Below are 21,108 nucleotides of genomic sequence, written 5' to 3'. Positions count from 1 at the left end.
TACAATACATCAGGGGTTTTTGAAAAGCCATGTTGGTCATAAACCAAGCAGTAGAATGAGAAAAATAAAGTAGCAAAACTTGCACTTGCAAGTCACAAGTGAGTGACTGAGTGAAATCAACTCATTGCCACTGACTGGAATGTACTGTGTTGGTGCACAAACCGATTCAAAGGCCGCTCTAAAAATAAGCCTCTATGGGTTCTCTAATGATACTCATGTCACTGGGTATTAACATGGTGGGGAGCCTAGCCTACTGCTGGGGAGCCGTCTGCTGTGCAGCTCACAGCTGATATTGTACCATTTCAGCTTTGTTTTCGTTTGGTTCCTTTCTGCGGCTTTCTGCTTTTTATATGCCTAGGGTAGCCGTGGGGGACATGCCTCAACGCTGAACATGCTCGAGCCAGGGCCAGTTTTAGCTTTGACCTCTGCTGAGAGAGACTGCAGGGGAGAGGGAGGAGGAGGGGGGGGGGCGAGAGAGAGAGAGACAGAGAGAGAGAGAGAGAGAGAGAGAGAGACACAGAGAGAGAGAGAGAGAGAGAGGTGTGGTGGTGGGTCAGCACAGGCACAGGTACATTCTCCTCTGTACGGATACATCACTGCTTGTGGTGGAGTCTGTAGAAACTCGTGCACAGGTCATTTCCAGCGGGACAGAAGACAGTAGATGCTGATCACACAGTTTTCAAATAAAGGCCACATCTCCCATGCATTACAAGCCACAGCATATGGACATATTTCTCATTGCTGTCTGTGATGTACTCTATGACAGTTTCTTACACTTTTCTGATGAGCTCACCACTAGCTTATTTGCCCTGGCTGCAGTTTCATAGAACCAGAAATAGGCATAACATTTGACAAGGGAATTGTGCAGGGAAAAAAATGTGGGGGAATTGTGAATGGTGATAATTGAGTTCAGACCTTGCGCTAAATCGCATCACTCTAATTAGGCATTAGCTAAGCTGGTGTTAATCATGTGAAAACATACTGAGGAAACTTTCAGTATACTTAGCAAGACATCAAAAGAACTGATAATGAGAACTAAAAACATAGTAGAGAAAAACTCTACGCAAAATGAATGACTCAACAGAAAAAGGCAAAACGGGCATTCTGGCTTCGCTTTGACTCATGGGGAAATACAGTAACTCCGACAAGGACCGACTCTCCCTGAACCTCTCCATTCAGGCGCAGCATTCCGGGCCTCCATATCTTCACCTTAGTCATTATAAGCGGCAGGGCTAAAGCAAACGGAGATCAACATTCCAGTCCAAAGACACATTGCAAATACAGGCACCAGTGTTTAGGATAATTTCCTACCGACAGTAGCTTTTCCTCCCTCTCCTCTCAGCATGGGGAGAGATGAACACCCTCTCTGCACCTTAAGCGCCAGCTGGCCATGTTCCGCAGCAAATGAGATACAGGGAGCCCAAGCGCACCGTGAGGCTGGAATGGCTTCCCAAAAATAGACATTCCTCAGCAGACAGCTAGTCTTGTGTGCAGGCCACAACGAAAGGCAATTTTCAGAGGGAGGATTCTGAGGTTTCCTGCTGTTAGCCATACTGTCTTGTACAGGCAGCACTGGCGAGTCAGGTGGAAGGAAGGAGAGAGAGAGAGAAAGAGAGAAAGAGAGAGAGAGAGAGAGAGAGAGAGAGAGAGAGAGAGAAACTCAAAACACTGCAGATAGAGAACTGTAGTGCATATCACTCCCACTTTTCTAAATGTCAAGGTCTTAGCTTTGACAAATGAAAACATTCTGTCTGTGCTGGCTGTCCCCAAACAACAGTCTCAGAAATCAACCTGAGAAAAGCTACTTGGAATGATTGGTGCAATAAATAATTAAGGCCCATCCTAGTTTCATCAGGAGGAACAAAGATTACTACAATGTCCCACAGCAATCATGGGTAGAATGCTTTGCTACTCTCCTTCAGATAAAGTACAGGTGTGTCAATCAGCTTTGACATATTCTTCCAAGGTGGCACTGCCACATGATGTCACAAATAGCATCCCATCAACATGCTCTGTGATTGGCTCTGCAGCTCCAACTCTGGAGCCCATTGGCCAGGTTCAGGGCTGCTGGGGCACTGCCTGTGCTGAAGGTCTGAGTTGTCGTCTCTGGAGCCCAGTGTAGGGCCAGCTGTATGGAAATTAGATCCACAAGCTGCACGGTCACACAAGGACCGCCCTGGCAGGACGCGGAACAAGGACCCCCTCTTAGTAGACTGCTCGAGGCATGAACCTGGCAGATTAGCCATTCAGGAAGCAAACAAGGCTTCTGCTTAGACACCCCCCTCCACCCCTTTAAAACAACAAAAACAGGGGGTTGACTAAATTGCACACGCTAGAGCAGAAAAAAATTAAGCGCATGCCTAGGGAACAGCAGCATTCTTCTTTTGTGAAGGAGAGCTGCTACTGGCCAACTTGTTGATCCTTATTACTCCACAACCAGACACCCACCCACAGAAACACAAAGCGAAATAACAGTGCAAGTGCATCTCTCTCTCTCTGCTTCAGGTCTAGTATCTACACCTAATGACAAAGCCCTCGGAGAGGTCCCTCTGAGCTTGAGGCCACAGCTGCCTAGGATGGAGGTTGAGGGGTGATTTGATATGTGTGGAAGTTGCGTCTGGCTGGTCAGGGTAGGCGTGGAGTAGGAGGAAGGCGACTCATGAGCTCCCAGCTCAGACGAGGGCTCACGATGCTGTAAGAGCGGAGGACTACTAGCCATCCTCCCATTTTTTAATGGTTGCCTGGCAACACCGAGGTCTGGCCGGACAGTGGGTTGTGGCACTCTGCCGCTGGCTGATGCTTCAGATGAAGGCAGGAAGACGACAAGTGTTTATGGTCAGTTCTTCCACCTGGCTCCGTGCCACCGGGTTGATGGATGGCCCAGGGTCACAATCACAGCCACATCTCGCTCTTGCTCGCTCCCTCTCTCTCTCTCAGCATACTGCCTTATTCAGCTGGTGTTATTGGAGTGTTATTTGGGGAAGACACAGGTGTGGGGCTAAAGAAATCAAGTGAAGAATAACCCAGGCTAGGTGAAATGAAGGATAACCCCACACAATATATTATTCAAATGCATTTTGTTAATAATAGACATTCTCAAACTATCTGTGCCAAAATTCAGTACCATGATGAGTTCAGTCACAGGGTCAATCATGGAAGTACAACACAATCTGTCAACTGCCTTCCCCTTAAGACCCAGTCTTAACAGTCTTAACATTTAAAAGTCTAAAAATGTCTAAACCTTATGAGCCCCCATTTGAACTCTTGAAATTTTATTTCAAGTCTGCCATCTGTCTCTGATTCAGTGCAAGCTGATTGCTATTCAGGAACTGCAGCCATGACGCGACTTGATCGTTAGCTACCAGTCATCCGGCCACTTAATGGAGTGGTCAGATAGCGTTCATTTTAATATCCTGTGTGTGCACACTAAGCACGCAGGCAGGCAGCAGAGAGGAAAATGCCAAGTACGTGCAGGATGGAGAGCAAGGGCATAATACCAGACAAACTGAGTAACGTTACACATATGGCAGAGGGAGCACTGATGCCCACGTCAACCAAAATAATCAGTGTTGTAGAGTAGTAGCACCCCATATAAAGCGAACAGTGGCAGTCCAGTATAACGTATCATCAGTGACAACTTCCATTTATTTAAAATATTGATATTCGCGACAGGAGAGAAAAAGTAATTTCCCTTAGAACTGGGGGCTTTCTGTGATGTCGGCCCATGAAAGAAATAAAGGGAGGTCTCTACATTAGGAACAAAATCATCAACTTTCGACAGCTCAACGTCCTTCAGTCCTTTCTTCACTCTCTCGTTTGCACAAAAGAAAGCGCCCGGTCTCTGCTCTCTCTCTCTCATTAGCACCTCCGGCAGGGGAGGGTGGCGGCACTGGAGGAGGTGGGAGTGGGAATCAGTGGGAGTCGCGGAGACCGGAAGATTTGGGTCATCACTTATTCCCCATCTCCTCCTCAAAACATAAATTGCTGAGACTATCAAAAAGCCAGCCATGCGAGCGAGGACACCGAACGCTCAGCTGAATGTGTCTGTGCGGAGCGTGGCTCAGAGCGAGCGCTTGCCTGGACCGCTTTCTAATGAGTGTGCAGGATATGCAGAGCGGGGGGCGCTGCCTTCCTTTCACCCATCTGTCAGAGGGCCCTCAGAAGCCCAGCCATTCAGAGGCGTCTTTACAGAAGCGAGAGACTCTGAGGGGCAGGCGGAAACCCCAGTTTTAATTAAAGCGCACCCCCTAATCTTCAGCAGCCTTGGACACATTCTTTATGCAACGCACCCGTTTCAGAAGTCCAGTGTATATTAATTAGTCTCTCTTTGCACCAGCAGAAGAAGATTCATTTATTTGGCCTCCCTGGCTGACCCAAGTGATGAATGCGTGCGCTCACTCATGAGGCACAGCAAAGATCACTCAAAGATGAAACAACTTCTCAAAGGCGAGGAGTGGCCTTGTGGCGCCATCAAAGGACAGCATTAGAACGGAATGTCACAGTCATGTGGGCAATACCCCCCAGGGTTATAAAGTTTAAAATCACAGGAAACTTTATAAGATAAACAATGTGTGTACAATGATATGTGTTAAAGTGTTTACCAAGGAAGTCCCATGATTTCTATCTAATAGACTATAGTGGCGCTGTCTAGCCAGCTTGAAAGCCCTTCCTGGCACCCCTCTCCAGCTTTCCTTTCCAGAGGGCACCCCAAACGAGTGCATCTGGGGAACATTCCAGCCACCTGTGCTTGATTTGGGGAGCACTTTCGCCCTGGGTCTGTTTACTCATTGTGATGGGTGTTTGTTTGTGTATCCCTGGGTGTGTGAGATCGCTTCCTGTTTACGCTGCCAGCCTAAGACTAGGAGACGGCAGGGGCTGCCTTCCTCTCCCAGCCCCTCCTCTCAAGACACCCACACACACAAACACACCCACACCCCCAGGGTGCCCTGCATTGCTCCGCCCAACATGCTGCTTCACTGCCACAACACCCAGAGAGCAAACTCTTCAAAAGCATTTGCACCAGTGTATCTCTTGCGTTTGTCAGCTCTAAAGGCGTACAGGTTCTACTCCGGATACCGCTCTATGGCGACGGGGGACCTGCTAATGACTGAGCGTCTCACACACAAGCTCTGGAGCCCCGGCTGGCAGTCCCTGTCGCAGTCCTTCTGCCTGCTGTCTGCTTTGGTGCTGGGATACACAACACAGGGGCTCAAGGGAGGGCCTGGAAGTTCCCTACACCTGTTTACACGAACACAGCACAACAGAGTTTTCCTTTTACAAACCGACATACTCAAAAATAGCCAGTAGAGCAACTTCATGGACGTATGAGCAAAAAAAAACCTGGCCTTTGAAGGACAACAGTTATATTTGGCAGTTAGTTACAATACCATCTGTCACTGCAGTGGCTGTTCTTAGGCAGGATGGTGTCATACCTGAACAGGTGACTCATACTTTTCCTGCTCAGAATGTGGGGGTGTGGGGGGTGGGGTATGTGTGCATGCACCCTGTACTCTTCAACAAAATCACAACTTTGAAACTTAACTGTTATTAAACTGACAATGCGCACGAGACCTTAAAAAAGGGAAAACTCTTAAAATGCATTATTGTGGCACCAAAACTGTGCTAAGAACACGTATAGGTGCACCTCAATGATATGCCTGTGGCCCTGAAAGAAAGGATTGGGTGCACCTGTGTAACCAAGGAGAAATGCCAGTCTTGAGCCCTGTTACAGCGAGGAACCCTCTCTACTGCCTGCAGCCATGGTGACACACTTAATGCCTACTGCAGGGCATGTCAAATTAAAGACCAGGTAAACCATGGTGAACCATATTGCAGTCACTGGTAACCTAAGAGAACCTGGAACCTATCACCTTATTAAAAATGAACATACTTAGCAGCAACAGCTGGGTGATTCATGGCTTGCTGTCAAACAGGCAGCCATCGTACTTACAGCTCCTGCTACCACATCCAGTGACTACACACCGAACCCCAAAGAGTAAATACATTAGGACGCTAATGAGGGACTGTGAGGACCGTGTGTGTGTGTGTGTGTGTGTGTGTGTGTGTGTGTGAGAGAGAGAGTGTCAATGCCAGCCAGGTCATCACGTCACCAGACAGCCTGTGGAAGTGGAATGAGATGAGCAGTCGCAGTAAGCTTGGAGATGTCTAAATAAATCACACTTGCAGACGCGCTCTGGCTTCCCCCTTGCTCTTCACCAGCACACGTTCTTCACATAGCCTGAGCAGACTGAGCTCTTCACCAGCACACGCTCTTCACATACCCTGAGCTCTTCACCAGCACACGTTCTTCACATAGCCTGAGCAGACTGAGCTCTTCACCAGCACACGCTCTTCACATAGCCTGAGCACACTGAGCAACACCATCCCATTGCCTCCGGCCTCCCGGCCAAACAGCCTGTCTGGGAGATACTACTACTACAACCCCCCAGCTGTGGGAGGCCAAATCCCTGTCTGGAGGAGGAGGAGGAGGAAGACGAGGAGGAAGAGGAGCAGGAGAGGTTGGCAGACACACAGTGATTTTATTATTGTTTTTAAACGAATTAGGGAAATTTGACACACTCCCACAGTCCTCCAAGGAGGTGTAGATATTGATCTCACCCATACGCTGCCGTAAGCGGGTCATACATTGATAATCAGAACCCCAGCTATCGGCAGGGGATTATGTAATGTACAGTGTCCTGAGCAGAATAAACAAATCTTTGAACAGCAGTTTACAAGCATCAGGACTGGAAAAGCAATAAATAAAAAATAAATCAATAAATAAATAAATACATAAAAACTGCTAACTATAAGCAAAGATAACTGCTATCCAAAATGAATATAATTAACTTTATCCTTTAATGGATTATTTTCTTTTCAATCTTAACACAGAGGAGAGCTTATCCATCTTCATCGGAGAGAAAAGTGGGCAGAATTAGAAACAGCAAAAAGCCAGTCCATCGAGACGAAACTAGAGGCCACAAAACAGATAGTTTGGTATGGCTATCCTAGCCTGCTGCAGCTAGACACATCAGGAATCAGGGCAAGAAATGGCAAGCCTAATGACTTTCTGTGCAGTTGTGTGGTTCTTACAAGATTTTTCTATCACACGCTACCTTGCTTTTCTCTCATCTCCAATTTCGAAGTGAATTGGAAGTCGGCGAGCGCACAAGTGGAGAAGCCATGATTGCGGAGCCAAACAGCAGAAATATCCTTGAAGCGTTGACTTTTTATTTTTTTTAAGACAGGAGCTGGCTGAACTTACGATGTGTGTTTATTGTGAGAGCAGCCTCTTACAAGCAAAACTCAGGTTTTAATGAACGCCAGATGGAAGTTGTTTGTGGGTGGTATGGGTTCGGTAGATTCCTCTGAGGGCTTTGACTCTCTACAATTAAAATGTCAGCCTACATCACTGAAAAAAGATCTACTTCATTTCCTGCACAAGGATGTGTATATTTTACGGTCTCCTGCAGTGAAGCGTTGCATGTTCACCATCAGGAAGGAAACATTACTGTTCCAGCACCTTTTTATCCCGCGTGTGAAGCACCCATAGGAAGCTCCCACTTACCACCACTCAGCTCCATTTGGCCCAAACTCTGCCATTGCCTATTTCCCATTCCCCTTCAATGGCTTACCTCAACAGAAAGCAATGCTTTGCCCCTTTATGAAAACTGACCTGGAGCTAAAACAAAGGAGGATGCACAACAATTCCTTTACATTAGTGGGTCTGAGGTGAGTCTGGTGGTCAGAGTCAATAAACAATAAAGATGCTGCCAAAAAAAAAAAAGAAAGAAATTGCAGACGGCCGAGATGGGAGCCAGCCAAGGCTTAGGATACCGGAAAGTTATTGTAAATCTTAACACCATGAAAACAGTGTTAATATTAGCAACAACTTTAGAGGAGAAATCCCTGCTCTTCATTTCATGCAGACAGTTCGGGAAGTCAGAGAAGACTTTTATGGTAACCAGGCATCAGGCTTGAAGTTATGCTTTTAAACTTGAGGAGGCAGCACAACTTTAGAAGTCTGTCTTGCACAGAGTGGTCTTGGGGGGGTGGGGGCGGTACTTTGAGGATAGAACCAACAACTGGCCTGAAAAAACTTGTCAGTCTAATGAAGGATGGCACCAACATCTTCCTCAGGAAGGATGTCTTGCAGCAAGAGACGTGCCACTTTTTAATAGGGGTCATCTAAAAATACCTTATCTGCTCAAGTGTTGGATAATAATGGAAATACTTCATCAAGAACAACACAAACACACTATGACCTACATGCCTGCTTATGAACACACAGAGACACACACAGACACAAACAGACCATCTCTTTTTCAGGACCTGCTGATCTGTCTCAATCTTCTCATTGTACAAATCCCACATTCATGTCAAAGAAATCTAACAACAAAAAGGAGGTCAAAGCAGAGGTCAGAGTGATACTGCAGAGGCTTGGCACAGTAACTACATGATAAAAAAAAGAAAAAAGACGATATAGTGGGTCTTTTTATATCTTTGAAAGTAATATAAAACTGTCTTGCTACTCTTGTGCTCAACTTGCCCATTCAATTTGGCTGGTGCTGATTTTAATCCATCAGGTGATTTTTACAGGCGGGCTGACTGAAGGTGCTCCAGAGGACTGGGGGGTGGGGTTGGGTGGGGGGCTCAGAGGGATGGGCTCTGGCGTGTCTGCTGCTAACTGAAAACTGGCCCAGATTCCTGAAGGACAAGCCCCACCAGAGGCACTCATCAGCGCCTCTAACCTTTCAATTAAGATGGGGCCGAAACATCTCCCGGCCCTTCCTGATTTAAAGAGGGGGAGGGCCAGAGAGAGGGCGTTTTGTTTCATTTAGCGCCAGATTGAGTGCTGGAGGACACCTCTCCTACTGCCAGCTGGTAGTGCACCCCAACCCGACAGACGAGGCCCTCCCATTGCCGTTTACCCTTGTGCATGTGGGATGAGTCGTGCAAACAGGGCCTTGCAGGAGACACAAGCCTGCACAGAGGCCTCCCTGTACAGACACTGTGCTGCTATCAGATGGGCCCTCCCCACTGCAGGGGAACACCACAGCTCAGCAGCCATGAGTCAGCAAGAAGCCCAGACGCTCGCAGACAGTGCGACACACACTCATTGTTTTGCCTTCAGGTATAATATACAGCATCTGTCTATAGCCGCTGTATCACAGCATTACACATTAATGATATTCAACAGAGTACAACAGAAATAGTGTGTGGGGGGGAAAGCGGAGTGTTGCACTCCTTTCAGTAACAGTCAAATGCAACCCAATCTATGAAAACAGTGCAAGACAGGAGCTGCCTAAGAGTGTGACTGAAGTAGTCAGAAAGAGGTCTCAGCAATTAGAAACTGAGTGGCATTGAACAGGCACTCTTGCAAAACATTAAAATCATCTTGAGAATAGGTTTTGGTGAAGGCTGCTTCCTTTTGAAGATTCACCATTCTAAATTCAAAGCACTCTTGTAAAAGGCCAGTTACTCACTTCCTCAGCTCTGCCTGAGAGCCACACTGGACGAATAATGCACACTACTACCACTGCAATGCAGTCAATTTATCAGCGCTATCTGCTTTATGACAGCATGAAATGATTAGCCTGTCTTCAGAGACACCAGCTGTGTGCATACTGTGGGTATGTGTGTCCGCGCACACACACCTGCCTACACACAATCATGCGTATGTGGTTAGAATATGCCATATTCCACAACCCCCTTTTAAGGCAAAGCTAATTGCTGTAAACTAACGTTAGCGCCAGAGAACAGCAGTCAGGTCAGGTATCAGACCAAATCAAATAATGGCCTGAGGGGATGGCCCACTGGCAAGCCAGCTTTACGTCCAATCAAATGCTCTGCTGGGCACACCAACACAACAACTTGCATACACTGCTCATTAAAAGGGCCTGTTAAGAGAACTGTTTATCAGCAAGTCGGGTAAATTATTGGGGTTGATGGGGGGGGGGGGGCGGTATGAGGGGCAGTAACATGGGGTAGGTTTACACCTACTGGAGTAGAAATGGGGTGGGGTGCTCGACTGCTGTCTCGCAGATTTAACTTCCAACTGGTGTTTACTGCCCCCTACTGTTCAAGCATTGACAGTGCACAGCACTGCTCTGGCAACTGAGTGTCCTTCACTTCATCATGTGCATAAAAAGCCAAGTCAGGACTGGGAAAAAAATATGTTTGCTTAAGGAGTGTTTGCTAAATTACTAATTTGTTAACCAAAAAAGTTTTCTTACCTGAATGACAAGAACCCCACAGAGACAGCCGTTGGAAACATGGGGGAGAGAAGAAAGAGGAGTCATTAGTCACCATGACCCCTGCCTGCGACAACAACAGACAGAGTAAACACATTTTTAAAAAAAGAGAGGACTGTGCTCTGGGACTTCACGGAGATAATGGCTGCCTGCGCTGTTAGACCTCCATTTTCTTTGGGAGCGATGACTCACTGTGTGCCCACAAACACCTTTCAGTGCCATCATCACCGTGACTACTCATGTGCAGGGGGACCTTTAATAACGCTCAGACTGATTGCAAATTAACTCTGATTTTCACATGAGCATACTGAAAAGAACATTATAATGTCCCAACATCATTTAATCATGTAAATATGCTCCCAAATGAAGGGATATTGGATGTCAATATTATTGCAGTGTTGACGCTTGTCATCAGTATAGCCCCGGGACACCATTACACCAGGGGGTATGTGAACTTGTCACTAACTTGGTGCCCTTCAAAGTTTACTCCGCATCCCAAAACGGCCATCCCATAATTTATTAAAGGGTGTCATATCACTGCACGACAGCTGTAAATTCAATATGGGGGACAGCGTCTTGGAATGAGAGCTGTACATCACACAACAGGCCAGAAGGAAAATGAAAAGACTGGGAGTGAGGCGGGATGTCAATCTTGAAAGTCACAATAATGATTTCAGACGACACTTTGGGTAGGATTGCTGGAGAGGGGATGGAGGAACAATAAGTAAGTGAAGTGTAATCAGTATTCAGGATTTTCCTCCTGCTCGCCTGTTTTGGATAGGTGTGATTGAAGCCAAGGAGAGATGGAAACTGACGGAGCGGAGCGGGATAAACAACCAGGCAGGGCACCTGGCATGCTGATGCAGGTATCTGAATTCAGACTGGGTCCTGAGTCTGTCTGAACAGCTAAGTCTCTGCTAGCAGCTCTGAAGGGAAAAAAAGAAAGTGTGTGCATGTGTGTGTCCCAAGCGTGTAAGCTGAGTAAGGACAAGCTGTACTGTACATTACACTGGCCATTTGATCAGCAGGTCTGGCAGGTGGAATGGAATTCACAAGATAGAGGGGTGAATATAAATGACTCATCTTCAACAACATAATCATTGCTGGACCATAAGTTTCTCTAACACCGCTAACACAGGAGAAAGCACTAGTCTGATGCCTTTCCAAAGGGGCAGGGCAGCCAAAACTGTGGCCTTCCCCAGCTTGGCGCCCAGTGTGGTGCTGCTGTAGGCACGGGCGACTTTGTGACTTTGTCCCGTCACGGGCAGGTGGGCCACACAAGGAGGAAAGGCCAGGGCCCTAACAAACGAGAACAGCAGCAGTCAAGATAAATGAAGGCTGCCGCATCACTGCCTCATCCCGGACTGGCATCGGAGTCCCTGAGGTTTTCTGCTCGCCCGTTCGTGGCCCCGTCCTGGCCAATACATCACCCACAGGGCAGCCCTCTGACGCCTGCTTATGGAGAATAGAGCCACTGAGGTGTGTGCAGTAAAAATGTCACAATGGTTTATTGCCCATCTCTGCCCATTGCACAGCTTTCTGCAGGGGTGCCCGTCTTGCCAAAGCTGCATAAGATCTAATGGGATGTATTTATGCCACAAGGACAGCTACAGAGGAGTACACTGCTCCACTGCTTTGAGGGAGTCTTCCAGAAAATCTTTTTGTTTTATACATGAAGGGCTTTTTCCAAGAGAGGCGTTTTATCTAGAATAAATTAATTTGAACACTCAATGAAAACAGCAATGCTTACACATCACACATTGCTTTTATCACTCTGTTGAATAAAAGGTTAGGTGGATGCAGAATGCAACAGGGTGGTGTGTCGACACTGGGTCCAGCGAAAAGCAGAAAAGGAAATCAAAAGAGACACATATCTAGTGGCACAAAACAAAGAGCTCAACTTGTAGCAATCCTCACACTGTGACTGCTGGAGGGATTATCCACCCCGCTGTGTCTAAACATTAACTGAGACGGGAGAAGTGATGTCTCCATCCTCCCTTTCCATCCATGCTTCCTTCTCTCTCTCATGTTGGACTACAAAGGACAACAAACATATACAGTCTTGGTAAGATATTCAAGATTTCTGAGGGCATGAAAAGCAATAGCAGTGGTGATCCTTGCATTAGGGATTTGGGTATGTGAGCTGAAACATTGAAATAATTAGCCTTAAAGTTTCTCTATTGCTCCAAGTACTTTAAAACATACTTCTTGCAAAATTAATAGATATCTAACACAAAACTTTAGACCCAATTAAGTAAAACCTAAACTGATGGAAACAAGGCTGCATATTCCTTCATGTTCTCCCTATTTTCCGGTAACTGCCTGTAACTTTGAGGCAATTTAGTCAGGATGAACTCAATCTTACAACATTTTGGCAATCTTTTCTGTTAAAAAAGATAAACTAACATTGAATACAGTCTGGCCAATATTGAGGTAGTCCATTCTACATTCGGTCAGGTTTTATCAAGTTGTTCACTTGCTGTCATTTCACTTTCATTCCAAAAAAAAGCAAAGCTGCCTTCAACGTCTTAATATTAAATGCAAAGTGTGTCTTATCTAAAGACCAATGGGTTTTCATCCTTGTAAAACATAACTGCTTGATAGGAACAAGTAAAAAAGCCTGAGTCTCATTTTCTATAGGAGAGGAATTTAATTTCATTAAAATTCTCAAATTCCTTTTACTTGTTTATCCAGCCGGACAAGTGTGTGGAATAAATCATAGTTTCTTGAAGGTTGATGTGTAAGTGTGCCACTTCTCCTGCTGGGGGACTAGAGCAGCATACCCTGGCAGGGATGGGCCCAAATCAATTCCCAATTAAATTTTCTTAATTAAAAATCACTGCCAAAAGTAAACTACTTCAAACCCCATTAAGCATAAGAGCATGAAACAAATGTATCTCTTTATGAGCAGAGAATGAGAAGAAAATGGGACTGACAAACTTTTTTCAGTGCACAGATGTTCAACACAGACTGTTAGACCCTACAAGAGCCAGTGCAGATGTCGCCAAAGTGATTTTCAATGACAAGATATACTTTTAGTGAAGAACAAGAACATTAAGAACTGTGCAATGTTCAAAGATGATAACACGCCTAACGTATGCAGGGCATGCACACATTTAGCAACTGGCTAAATAGACGCTGAATTATGGTTATCTGAATGAGATGGTCCTGTCATGAGCCAGAGGACATATGACACACTTAAATTAAGCCATCATACAACAGCGTGTGATGGTCGGAATCCATTCTCCACGTCAAAATAAGTGTCATGTCTAAATATAACTTATCCCTGCTGTGACAATTGAGCACTTACCAGCATCAGTGAAATTGCCCTCATCAGCATGCGCCTCAATGCATTCAAGCTGGAGAGGCAGCGATAGTAGAGGATGACACCGAAGAGTGAAGAAAAACTAACAATAAAGCTAGGCCAGGACATACACACAGGCAATTTCTGTTGATGATGCTGTTCCATGAAGGGGGTGGGATCTGAGGGATGGGCTGCTCAGGAGGAAGCTCCTTTAGTCACCATCTGATATGATGCTCTCCCCTGGCATTTACATTTATCATAGACGGCATTCAGCACTTTATCTGGTCTAGTGGGTAGGAGTAGGACCAAAAATCTTCAGAGGCTCTCTGCAAGTATCACAATGTGGTACATTCTAGGTTCAATGGTGTATTCTGGAGATTGGTTGAGTCTGGACTAGGGTTCTTTTGTGCACAGGGCAAGGAATCCTCCATTTGGGTTTGGTTCTGGGTAAATGGCGCAGCCACATCTAGGAGGGACAGAGTGGCAAATCTGGTCTGAGCACCATTACAGAGGCAGGCAAACAGGACACCGTTTATAGCCTGCTGAGTCACTGAGATACATTCACGTATGAGCGTCTCAACATACAAAAACTCACCCAACTGTCTTCCAACTCACTCGCTAAAAGTAGAATTCTCAAAATTACAGCCAATAAAACAATGACATTTGTGCTGCTCCATTTTAAGCTCTATTCACTGAGCTGACGAATGCCAAGTGGAAGGGAGATGCATATGAAAATCATAAGTGGATGTGTGTGTGTCTCTAAAGGTGCTGCGAATCACCTCAGGTAATGAGGTGAGCGTGGAATGCTATTTCGCCATGCCAACAGCATGCCAGACTCCTCAGCCAGTTTTATAAATAGGTGAGAATGCCAGTGCGTGCCACTTCCCACATGATGCGAGCTCTTGATCAATCTAGCCAGCTAGAGTCAGGTTTCCCCCATGATCCAGACTGGACCAGCGCTCATTCCAAACATGGTCGGGTAAGGTAAGCCCGGCTGTCACTGGGGACCATTAAAAATTCTTCAGCAAATTCTTTGTGTGTTTGTGCAGGTTTTCTACTCACTAGCATTCACTGGAGGCTTTTGTTGTCCAACTTGGCCCACAATGTACCCAACTTACCCTTTGAAGAGCTGATGATTGTGGGGATTTCACTCTAGTGTTCATTTCATTCTTTTTTTGTTTTGTTTGTGGTAGAGACCATCTACTGGCCCTTAACTGGCATGAGTGTGAGGAGAAACCAAAAACCTACAGGGACATCACTAGCACTTGAGAGGGGTCTGTTCGCTTTGATCTGCTTCATAAAAGGAACACTACCGTGATTATCCAACCGTTTCTTTCACACTTAATGCTAAATGTTTTTGGGGTTTTTTTTGTCAGCTGGGCTTAAAGGTGTGAGTAAGATGTGTGCTTATGTGTGGATCAGAGGAATAGACAAGGGCCTCATTCTGCACAGAAGAGTATGAAGCCCTCCTCTGACGGGCATAATGCCAAGGCCAACTCAAAACACAATCATGGAGACTCAGAGGGGGAAACGTGCTTTCTGAATGCATAAAGCACGAGCGCACAATGGGCATTCACACAAGCTTCGCTTCCACAGGTATTGAGAGACAGGAACACAACAACACTGCAAACCCCACTGAGCTACGCAGCTGCACAGCATGTGAAGAGGCACTTTCACCTACTGTTATGCAGATGCATACCCTAAAGAGCCAGTCGGCCTGAAGGACCACTTCTATCTGCAGAGGAGGAAGAGTGTTCAGAGAAGACTGGATGCTCTGTGCTGCACTAGTTTCCACACAAAAGTCTTCTCTGCTGTCTAAAAACCATGGCTGCACAAGAGGCTGCAGTGGACGTAATTAAAATGTCACTTTTTCTGCCCAGAGTCACAGGAAGGTTTGATCATGCATTAAACCTTAAGCACAAATACAGCACTCTCAAACCTGTTAAATCCTGGTATACTGTAGGCCACGAATAGCTAGGGAGTGCAAATCATTTTGATACTAATATTTTTCATTTTTTTTACATGTTTGGGGATATTTGGAAGACATCAGGTCTCAATTTTGACATGGAAAGCACGTTGTGTTTGGGCTTCTGCACCATTTATGTTGACCTTTCACAAATGCTACATGGGCCCAAGCAAACGTAAATGCCAGGCATAGTCAAAACTGGCATTAGGTGCCAAGAAGTGACCTTACAGTCAGGAATGTATCCATTGGGGTGCAGAGGATATCTAACTGGTACTACAAATAGTTGACTGCTGAAGGCGTAAGTTGCCCCTCAAGATGAAAGCGGCTGTTGGTGTAGCATGCGGTACCCATTTGACATTTCAGCTGCTCCAAACAAACACTGCTAGAGACCGACTGACAGAGAGAACAAAATGTAATATTAACCTACAAAGGCTTTGGCATAAGCAGAAAATAATGTAGTCAAAAATCTTAAGTCAAGACTGTACTCTGGAGAACCCATTTAGATTAGGAACAACAACTTCCGAAAACAGACAAGCTCTTCTGCATAATAAAAGCAGGCTTCTCCTACTCTCATGTCTGTGGTTGAGTGCAAGTCTGTGCTTGCACATCATAATTATGAGAAGGAGAGTCACCTCGGAGTCTGGAGTCATCACAAGTGGGTGCAGGGGGGGATGAGGGCATCACTTTCCAGCTCACTAGATCTTATGACCGTTGCAATGTCTTGCATCCGTAGCACTAGGCTGAGTAATGCCCCAGTAATGGGAATAGGGGCTACAAGGGGGGAGAGTGCAGTGTCAGGAGTCCTGTGTTTGTGCCAGCCAGACCACACATGGAGCAGAGGCTGAGGGTTTAGACCTCAGATTAAACAAACCATGCAGACAGGCGCATCAATTACAGCCAGCCATCCAACCACTCACACTCTGCCGCCTTCTACTCCACTCATGGACCAATTAAAACCAAGCATGGAGGGCAGCAAGAGAATCAAGTATTCAGGGGGGGCGGAGGAGTATGAGAGTGGGATAGTTGTTGCCAATGTTGGGAACGGGGGACCAGACACAACGTTTAGAGACTCGCATTACCAGACTGGGATGAGTGCCCAGAACAGGGGCGAACTGGGGGCAGCTGTGTGTATAGTGCATGTGTGTATATGGATTAGGGATCAATGCAATTACAAAACAAACATGAGGCTAAGGAAGCCCTATTCAAATTCTCCACGGACACTGATGATCACTGATTATCATCTTATGACTGAATTTTCAATGTGTTAGACTGTGAGCTATCTGGTGTGCAGTCACAGTGGTTACTTGGTTACAGTCAATGAGTAAATAAACTGAACCATGCAGTGCTAACAGAATTCTGGAGAGCTTGGTCACCCTAGTGTTCATAGGGTTAGCTATCTGAAGATCCTTGACAATTGAGAGGACCAGTCTGAGACACAATATCAGGTTTTTTTTTTTCATAAACAGACTGACAGAGAGGGACTGGCATGAGGTGCCAAACTAAAAACTAAACAAGAATGGGCATCACTTGTAAATGTTATGTAAGAATGGGCATCACTTCTGATTGTTATATGTGTATGTAAGAATGGGCATCACTTCTGATTGTTATATGTAAGAATGGTCATCACTTCTAATTGTTATATGTGTATGTAAGAATGGGCATCACTTGTGAATGTTATATGTGTATGTAAGAATAGGCATCACTTGTGAATGTTATATGCGTATGTAAGAATAGGCATCACTTGTGAATGTTATGTGTATGTAAGATTGTATGTCCATCCATGCATGCACTATGTGGCAGGATGCTACAGTTGGACCGATAGTAAAATACAGACCTATTTGTACAATCCCTGATGTACAGTCCCTGATTGAGGCAAAAGGTTGTTGATATTTGAGTTCAACAACCAATTAAATTTCAGCTGCAATGCCAGCTGCAATGCTAAAGCAGGAATTATACACAAATATCAGCAGTCTACATACTTTTGTTTATTGACTCAAAAAAAGTTGTTTGTTTTTGTGAGGTCACAGTGACCCACGGCATGACGATATTTTAATGGTGTGAAAAGTCCAATTAAAATGTTTGCATCAAAAGGAGTAACTTTTGCACTTAAGTTAAAGTTTAACCACCAAAATCTAATCAGTTTAGCTGTGAATGCAAGTGTATGTTGTGCCAAATTTGAAATAATTCACTCAAGGTGCTCCTCAAATATTTCCAAAAAGGTTTGTGAGGCCACTTAGACACTGACCACCAACATCTAATCAATTCATCTTAAAGTTGAAGTGCCTGAACCAAATTAGAATGAATTCCTCCAAGGTGTTTTAGAGATATTGTGTTCTCAAGAATGGGACAGATGTATGGATAACTCAAAAATGTACTACTGGTGCGGAGGCATGAAGTGTCATGAAGGACCTAATGTGGTGCATAGCCAAGTGTATCTGCTAAAGTTCACAAACAGCTAGCTGTGGCCTGTCTTGTCGTAATACAACGTTGTGCCTCAAGAGGTAATAGAGATCTTATCCTGTAGCCAGTATCAAGCCTAAAGCATAACGTTAGCATTTGCCTGTGGCCAGTAGCCAATCAGCTAGGTTTACTTCTTGTGTTTGCTAAAAAGGTTTTTCAAAACCTAAGATGTACAAACTGCTCTCTCTCTGTAGAGTTTCTTTCTGAGCTGTTGCTTTGCAGATTATAAGATGATACTGTGAGCTCTGTCAGCCCGTCTTCAGTTACCCTCTCTGGGAACGAGGCAATGCCTGGGGGCCTGTGACACATTCCAAAGGAAGGAGAAAGCCTCTGTGCCCAGTGGGAAATGTCAGCACCTCTGCGCAGCCCTGTGGCAGGTGGTCACACCGGCTGCATGGTGGTGACCAGACCCCTGCACTGAGCATCCACAGGTGCACATGGAACCATGATGCTCCTGATGGCGCTCGAGGGTCACCTCCAATGCGACTCACCCAACGGTCTAACACTTGGCATGCCAATCAGGTCTGCTGGCTCATCAGTGACTCCTTTCATACTGAATTACAGCATTATATACATCAACACTGCACATATGTCCCAAAGGTCTAGAGAGAGAGTGTAACAGCAAGTGCAGCAATTTGTTTCGTAATTTATGCAATGCATGCTTCTAGAACTGTGAGGCGCAACTTCCTTCGGGGTAACTTATTCATACAATGATAAATAAAAATAAAAGCGCAAGACTACTGTTAAGACAGCATTTGGACAATGATAAATAAAAATAAAAGCGCAAGACTACTGTTAAGACAGCATTTGGACAATGATAAATAAAAATAAAAGCGCAGGACTACTGTTAAGACAGCATTTGGACTTTCCTGTGCCATCGCCACAGTGGCGAAATGGTTGACTATCGTTCTTTCCTGCCCTGGAATGAGTCTGCTCAGAATAGCTTGGAGCAGATGCCTTCTCCCTCTTGGTTATTTGCAGCCCAAGGGCAATGGAATCCTGTCAAGTCTCATAGGAGGACAACAGTCCTCTCAGTGCAGGGCAGAAGGCGAAGCGGATGGAGGATACATCAGCTGTCTGAGGCCTCTAAGCACAGACTCGCATCATACGAATAAACGTAAACAAAACTTTGTGCCACAAGGTGACAGACAGGTGAGACAACTAGAAAGACATCAAAAGAGAATGGAACAAGAGAGAAAGAGAGAGAGAGAGAGAGAGAGAGCGCGAGAGCGTGAGAGAGAGAGAGAGAGAGCGTGAGAGAGAGAGAGAGAGAGCGTGAGAGAGAGAGAGAGAGAGAGAGAGAGAGAGAGAGAGAGAGAGAGAGAGAGAGAGAGAGAGAGAGAAGGGGTTAGGGCGTGGAAAAGTGAAAACATGAGGGACTAACCCAGCTGGCAGAGGGGATGTTTTACACACCAGGGCCTGCTGACAGAGTATCACTCTTCCCTCATCCATGCAGCAACCTTCCCCTCCCACCTCCCATTAGCAGCAAATACTCTGCTGTTATGCCCGAGTTTTAGCTCTTCAGAGGTAGATTCCACACAGCAGGAAAGACAAAGGGAAAAACTGTGTACTGATTGTACCAAATGTACTGCTGACAAGATGTCAAATGAGTCTCTCAGGAGTGACTGATCTGGGAGGCAGTCTGTGCTTTGAAGAAAAATCAAAAAGCAATTTTTTGACTGCTACAAAGACAAAGACTAGGATTTGTTTTATTTTATGCAAACTGCTGTTTGTCCCTTGTCCTCCCCGACTTAAGTTTCAACTTGGACAATAGAAATATTAAGTCAATGATCCAAAAATCCACCACTTGCTCAAAGCACCAAGGGTGCTACCTTTTGTTTTATATTAAAAATGGTTTTCAAGGTTGTACAGCCATTTAGTTGAGACCAAAGCATTCTATGGTGGTTTCAAAAGAGAGGATAAAGAAAACGGAAGTGCTCTGAAACCCAGAGGAACTGCCACCTCTGAAGACCAAAATGCTGGGTGAAGGTGGAAGTAGAGTGAAAGTCCCATTTAATCTGTCTTTCAACAGAAAGTCAAATTCAATATTAAAAGACCCCAGTGCCCAAATCCAGCATGCTTATCTGCAACCAAACTCTGTTTACTAAGGCAAAGGCAAAACTCTTGAGGAGGAGGAAAAAATGGCTTTCCTGATGAAATTTAAAAATATATTCCCCAGAGATAGAGAGCAGGTTTCTGTGGGGTTAGGTGAACAGACCACAGCAGGTGAGTAAACACACAGTAATACATTTCTATCCACCAAACAGAAGGTCTCAATGTCAGATAGTGAGGTTGGGTAATTGTAGCACATCGTGTTTCGTGGTGGAGTGGTAAACAAACAGAAACAGTTTAGAGATGGAGCTGTGGGGGCTCTCCACAGGCAGGTGCGAGGAATCCATGCGGGCTCTTACAAAAAATGTGCTCGTTTTTGATCTAAACCTCTTGGAAATGGGTATGAGTTGCAGGGCGACAGGGTGTTTTCAGTCTCAGGAAGACATATGACCGCTGGGTCACAATCTGCACCCACCTCCAAGAGCCAAATCTTGGTGGAGTGTCACATTGCTCACAGCCCCCATCCCTCTCCCATGTCCACACACATATACTTGGTTATGGTTATGGTTATGGATTTAGCAGACGCCTTTGTCCAAAGCGACATATAAATACAAAACAACATAATAATATTTAAAAATGAACAGGGAACAGATTAAAATCTAGGTCAAATATAGTAAGGAGAATAGTTGTAGTACACAATAATATCAATTCAATCAATAGCCTAATAAAAAAAGCAATGTAAAAAAGGGGAAAGGCAATAATAAAACAATAATGTCAATTCAATCAATAATATAAAAACAATAACATGCTAAGACTACATTAAGGAGAATATCAATAATAAACAATAGTGTCAAATTAATTAACAGCCCAATTAAAATAAAACAACATTATATAAACCATAACACATAAGCGCTTAAACAACTAAGTATATGTTGAATAGGAATGTCTTTAGACCCCTCTTAAACGACCCAAAACTACCACAGGAACGGAGAGCACTGGGCAGTTCATTCCACCAACATGGAACCACTGAAGAAAAGAGTCTGGAATTAGACCCAGTTTTTATGACTGGTCGA

General features: G+C 45.2%; 1 protein-coding gene across 2 annotated transcripts in view; it reads right to left on the bottom strand.

The window, feature by feature from the left end:
• Nucleotides 1–21,108, bottom strand: part of fbxw7 (F-box and WD repeat domain containing 7) — a 127,549-nt gene that overhangs the window by 34,293 nt on the left and 72,148 nt on the right. The gene's annotated exons all lie outside the window — the stretch shown is intronic.

Source organism: Alosa pseudoharengus, unplaced genomic scaffold, assembly GCF_046254945.1.
Source record: "Alosa pseudoharengus isolate Yale_2024_CS ecotype anadromous, Long Island Sound unplaced genomic scaffold, YU_APseudo_1.1 YU_APseudo_1.1_scf_2, whole genome shotgun sequence".
Lineage (NCBI taxonomy): Eukaryota > Metazoa > Chordata > Actinopteri > Clupeiformes > Clupeidae > Alosa > Alosa pseudoharengus.
This window is presented reverse-complemented; position numbering and strand designations above follow the sequence as displayed.